We start from the raw sequence: 5,847 nt of genomic DNA, 5'->3' as shown, positions 1-5,847 counted from the left end.
TATTCGACTGGCCGTCGGTGCCGACGTCGGCGTCTATATATATGTCTATTTTGTGTATCGTCTGTTGTATGACCGTGGTGGTGTTGCGCAGTCGCGAGTGGCCAGATGTACAAGCAGCGCAGTGGCTCTGACTTGTTGTCGACAATTTCTACTACGGCACAGACACACACACGCGCCAGTTCTTTTTTTTAAATAACCCCGAAATTTAGAAGTTTATTTGCTAGTCGCTGGCGCCGAGACTCGCTATTACTGGCCTTTCTCTCGCACCATTGCCTCTCTTTTCACGATAGATCACGACGGGATTTTGGTCCGTCCTATCGCTAGTGCGCAAACAACACCCGGGGAAAAATAAAAATAGAAAAATAATTTTAAAAAATTTTTTGTTTGGGACGTCTAATAGATTTGATACACTGCTCAACCGATTGATTCAATTGGTAAGTCTATGAGAAGCAGACCGTGTGTTTTATTCATTGATGTAATTGCACATGAGAGCTCAAAACAGAGATCCTCTTTCATCTTTTTGTGTAATGGCTACATTATACAACATTCTTTTAGACATTTACGACGCTGGACTAGAGCGAAAAGATTCTTTTAAACTTTTGTTTTATTCTTTTTTTAAGACGTTGATAATGTCCTGAAAGGGAGGACACATTACGAAGAGAGAAATGAATAGGTTGATCTCTCGTCGTCTAGTTCCCGAAAACATTTATCAATTCTTCTTGATATAGGACGGAGTTGGGGGGTCTATAGGTCACGCAAGGCGATGTGTCATAGAGCCGGTGCTTTATAGATGAAGGGGCGGGAATCGATTTTATTATTTAAAAAAAGAAAAAAAACTGAAAGACTCCCACAGCATCCGGAAAAAAGAAATTCTCATTGATGTACACGGCGAGAAGAGACGAAAAGGAATTCTCGACGATGGCTTGTTCTGTGCGGTTGAATATGTCCGGTATGTCTAGAATTCCGTAAATATATGAAGTTCTTGTATTATATAGCCTACAGCTCTCTCTTTCTTTCTTTCTTATCTTAAAGAATGTCGCCTTATTTATAGATGGTGGAATGTGTTTGAACCATTCCAGCACATACACAGCAGCAGCAGGAGCTATAGCCAAATAATACGATTGAAATATGTGATGCCAGCATCTCATGGGGGAAGAAAAAACCCCATTGATCCGGCCCGCTGTTGGGCTGGGCCAGATCTCTTAATGATATGGAACTTGATCGACTACTAGAATCTAACCCTCTCTCTATAACCTAGTTATATAACGCTCATTAATATCGCTCCAAATGTGAAGGTAATGGCCTCGCCGGGGAGCCACTTCCAATCTGGAAATTATTCAATAGACAAACTTTCTGATCAAATGTTAAATTGTAGCAATTTAATTGTGTTTTTACATTTTCTTTTTAAACCAAAATGGTTTTGTTTTAAGTAGATCAATACGGGGTTGTATAATCTAGATGTTATTCTGCTAGTTTGATCTAGATAAAACCTTCCGTATCATCGTCGATCAAAATCCGCACGGATCATCAAGTGTATTGATCCCCCCCCCCCCCTTCCTGAGCCAGGGTAGGGGGGGATCAAGGGGGTCCAAAACAGCCTCGGTATAAATTCCGATTGCTTTTAGATTTATCTATAGCTCAAAACGTCGATACAAATTTATAGATCTAAAACTTTGCTCTTTTTCTACCATCATTTCTATTGTAGATTTGATTTTCTCTTTACGTCAGCAAAGTTGTATGACGTTCAAGTTCACATAATTTTTTTTTTTAGTTCAACTTTGATTGAATCAGCCGCCAAGTGCACGCCCCTTTTTTAACATTCGACCAAAGTTATACTTTGGGCGGCCAGAGTCCTCCACCCTCTGATTGGCAAATTTTGCGCTAATCATTTCCTGTAGTGCTAAATATGCAAATCGCTAGCGGCACATGGACGTACCATCACGCACGTATAACATTTGCCGACGTCTATATTTATGTATGCACAATTGCTATATGTACATACGTCGTCTATAAAATAATCTTTACATGATCATTTATAACCGGAGGGCGACTCCGCCTTTGGACTCCACCCTCTCATATTCTATTAGAGTTCCCCCTCTTTTGGGTTGCATTGTGCAGTGTGTGTGTGTGTGTAATCCCAGCACGACCAGTGCGCCCATTTTTGCCCGGTGCGTGATGGCCAGCAGCAGCAATTGAGGAACGAACAAGAGCAGACATGCAAATGATTGCTCTCTGCTGTGCTCCTGTGCGCACAAGTTTGTATATCTACAACAATATTATACATATCCACTGCGCACACAAGTTTTCTCTCCATAAAAGGGCAGGACAGTGGCAGTCCATCACAAACAAACAAACAGTAAATTAAACAAAGTCCAAGGAGAAAATAACAACAACAACAACAACAAAACAACATTTTCTTTTTATTTAGTAGACCCGCCCCTGTGTGTATATCATCGCCTCGGGGCCTTGTATCGTAATAATCTATAAAGGTACTATATAGCCTAGAGCTATATCATATAATATGCACGACACACAGAGAGAGAGAAGGGGGGGGGGCTGTAATATAAATGTCTCTCCAGATAATGGCCCAAGTGCGTTCCAAAGAACATCACGCAATATTGGCATACCTCACGAATGTATTTTTTTTTGTTCTTCGTGTGTGTACACTTAGAAACGGCTAAAATTGTGTGTTATAGTCGCTGGGCTACTGGCAAAGTGGAAGTCTTGTGGGGCCAATAGAAAAACAAGTCTAAAGAAAAAGGGTGGCTGTGTGGTCTAATAAAACAAGTCGTTTTGTTTGACTTGTGTAAACAGAAACATTTACACACGAGGCCGGATATTACGTACATATATATATATATACCGCGGCGTGAATGATATAGGCGGAAATGACAGGACTGTGGCACTGTGCGCGGCTATTATTTGACCAGCAATTTGTTAGAACGGTAGACGTGACCGGGATGCTGATGAAATGATGGCGAAACGGTTATGACGTCATATATAATAATTGATATGGGAGAGAGAGAGAATAATAGAACGGCAAAAATTAGCTACGCGGTGAACGTGTCGGGTGGCATTGTTCAACTTTTAATAACTCGTTGTTGCCATGGAGACGCACGCCGACCTCCCCACACACATATATGTGAGATGTGTATAGATGTTACATAAGGCTTTTTGCCCTTTTGTAACGAAATTCAGAAGAATAGAAAAAGTTTCTTTTTTCTAATTATTTGAATATTTGTTTAGACATCGAAAAAGCTTCGTGGAAATGAAATTTTTAAAAAATGAAGAAAAGATGAAAGGGAAATCCAATATTTTGGTGGAGCGTATTACGACGACGCTGGCTCACTGGCTGATTAATAATAATAATAGAAAACAAACATCAAATAACAAAAATACACATGAATGAACAAAACAAAACATTTTTGTTCAAAAAGAAATACTTCTTTGATTAATTGATGAAGGCAACCCATCCGACGAAAATATTGTGTGATTCCATTAAATTCAATGGTTTATTCAATGGTTGCGTAATTAATCCACATCCGTTCAGCCGGATGTCGAGCGCGTTTTTGAGCGGTTTGGATTTAAAAACTGGGGGGTCGATTTTTTAATATTTCTATCGATTCTTAAGCATGGCTAATTAGAATATTAATGTCGTCTGCTCTCATTTTGTTTTCACAAAAATGTGGTCGTCTTGTTAATAACTCTGGTCCCGCCTTTTTACAGAAACACACTTAATACACACTCCATGTTGTTTGGAAGGTAAATTAAACCAAGATTACTAACATAATTATTATGGGAGCTCAAATAGAAGAGCTTAACTTGTTTCCAAATATGTGAAATGTTATTTCCTGACTTCCTGTGGTTTTTAGCATTGATCATGTAAGCCCCCTGTTGATGCATGGCAATTTGTTTGCACAATGTAACCTTTTCCTTTGTGCAGGTCTTGAGGCCAGAGCCAGCCATCATAACCACAAGACATGTCAGTTTTGCTTGTGCTGCTACTTACCTGTCATCAGCAACCATCTCATTGATTGGGTAATAATTTTCGTTACATTTATTAACCTGTGACCTGATAGATATTTGGATGATGTATGACTCACATCAATGCTCACATCAGTGTGTAGGTATAAACCAACTTAAATTCTCAAATTGATTGCAAATTAAGGTTTAACCAACAGTCTCATTTTCAACTTGTCCTTGCTTGTTTTTATCTGTTTAAATATTTTTCGTAACTCACTATTTTCTTTTTTGTTTAGATAAACAGCAGCATCCAGATTAGAGAAACTACCAATGTCTGTGGAATTACGGATCTCTTCTTCTCCTTTCTGTAAATGTCTTCGTGTACACCCATGCGAGTGTGGATGTCTATTCACGAGGACGTTCTTTCTTCTATGTTCCTTCTGGCGTCGTCTGGCGTATTCAACTTAGCAGTGGATGGATGGAGCAACTGTGGCTGTGGATGCCTGGCTGATTTCCCAGGCTCAAAGGTAGGAAAAATTAATCTCTTTTCTTCCTTTTTTGACTATCTGCTGGCATTGATTATTAATCGTTATCCAGAGTAGTACGGAATACGATTATTCCTGAGCTATACGGTTGACTCGAACTGTTTTCTCTGGCCATTTTGGTTGACTCTAGTCAGGTTTAATTAAATTACTCATTTATAGAGCGACTGCAGATCAGGTCCGGTTTAGTAACTCACAACTTTGTCTGTGGGGGTCTTTGGGGGTAAACAATTTAAACTTTAAACACTCGAAGCAAGGTGCAACTAGAAAAATTGATGACCAAGGGAGGGACCTGGCAGCACCTTCTCGCTAGAGCCCCTTAAATCTTTCACCCAATTGTCTTGGGGGGTTTGACTCGGTTATCCCTTCATCGTGCAATGTTCAATTTCAACTTAAAGTAACTTACGGCTCATATAGTTGAGTCAATTCTAACTCACCTCGACTCCATTATTATTTATTAGTGAGTCTCACGCTTCAAAGTTGTGTGTCGGTCAGTTAACGTACGATTAACCCTTTACGCGGACTAATTAAGGCTTAGTAGTCATGCGCTAAATGCAATTTACAAAGTAAGAGCGTGCTGTGCAGTTTAACCGAGTTTAAATAACTCTGCCCTTTCGCGCTCATTAATAATCGGCAATTCACTCATGACAATTAATTACAACCCCTCGAATCCAGTGAAATGAACGTCATTTTTTGACTTAAGTCAATTTATGACTTAACTCAATTTATGACTAAGTCACGATTTGCACATTTTGACGTGTTGGTGACTTTTGACGTAGCCCCCAAAAAATCATTGACTTTGACGTTGACGTTTGACGTTTCGGAAGCGTAAAAACGACAATTTGCCGTCAAAGTCAATAAAAATAATAACAGCCTTGTAATTTTTTTTCTGCTAATTCTCCGTAACACCAGCTGACGATCTGCTGATCTGTTAGATTCTGTCAATTTAGTGTTTTTTTTCAAAAATTTTTTTTCACACAGTATGTTGAAAAAATTTCGATCGAAATAAAGTAATGCAAATTGGGAATTTGAAATTTTAGTAATTAAGTCATAACTTTTGACGTAAGATTTTTTTTTTTTGCTGACGTTTGACGTTGACTTTTTACGTGAAATATTCCCGTGACGTTGGAATTAGGAAAACGGAATTAGATTCGAGTCGAATCTAATTCCATTTGTCTTTCCATTTTAAATTTGAACTGAAAATTCCGACTGAAATGTGACTATCTCTAAATTCTCACAAAAGCTCTCTCCTCCCCCTTGCGCATCTCCGAGATGCGGAATGGGTGAATGCCCTTTAGACTCTCCAATTTCATCATCAGCATGTTGTAGTTGCCAGGCAACT

At 39.1% G+C, this 5,847-nt stretch overlaps 1 protein-coding gene across 1 annotated transcript in view; it reads left to right on the top strand.

Annotated features, from left to right (window-relative positions):
- Nucleotides 1–5,847, top strand: part of LOC124316136 (sporulation-specific protein 15-like) — a 610,960-nt gene that overhangs the window by 250,491 nt on the left and 354,622 nt on the right. The gene's annotated exons all lie outside the window — the stretch shown is intronic.

Source organism: Daphnia pulicaria, chromosome 12 (genome assembly GCF_021234035.1).
Source record: "Daphnia pulicaria isolate SC F1-1A chromosome 12, SC_F0-13Bv2, whole genome shotgun sequence".
Classification (NCBI taxonomy): Eukaryota; Metazoa; Arthropoda; class Branchiopoda; order Diplostraca; family Daphniidae; genus Daphnia; species Daphnia pulicaria.
Note: the sequence above shows the minus strand (reverse complement) of the source record. Positions and strands in the feature narration are given on the sequence as shown.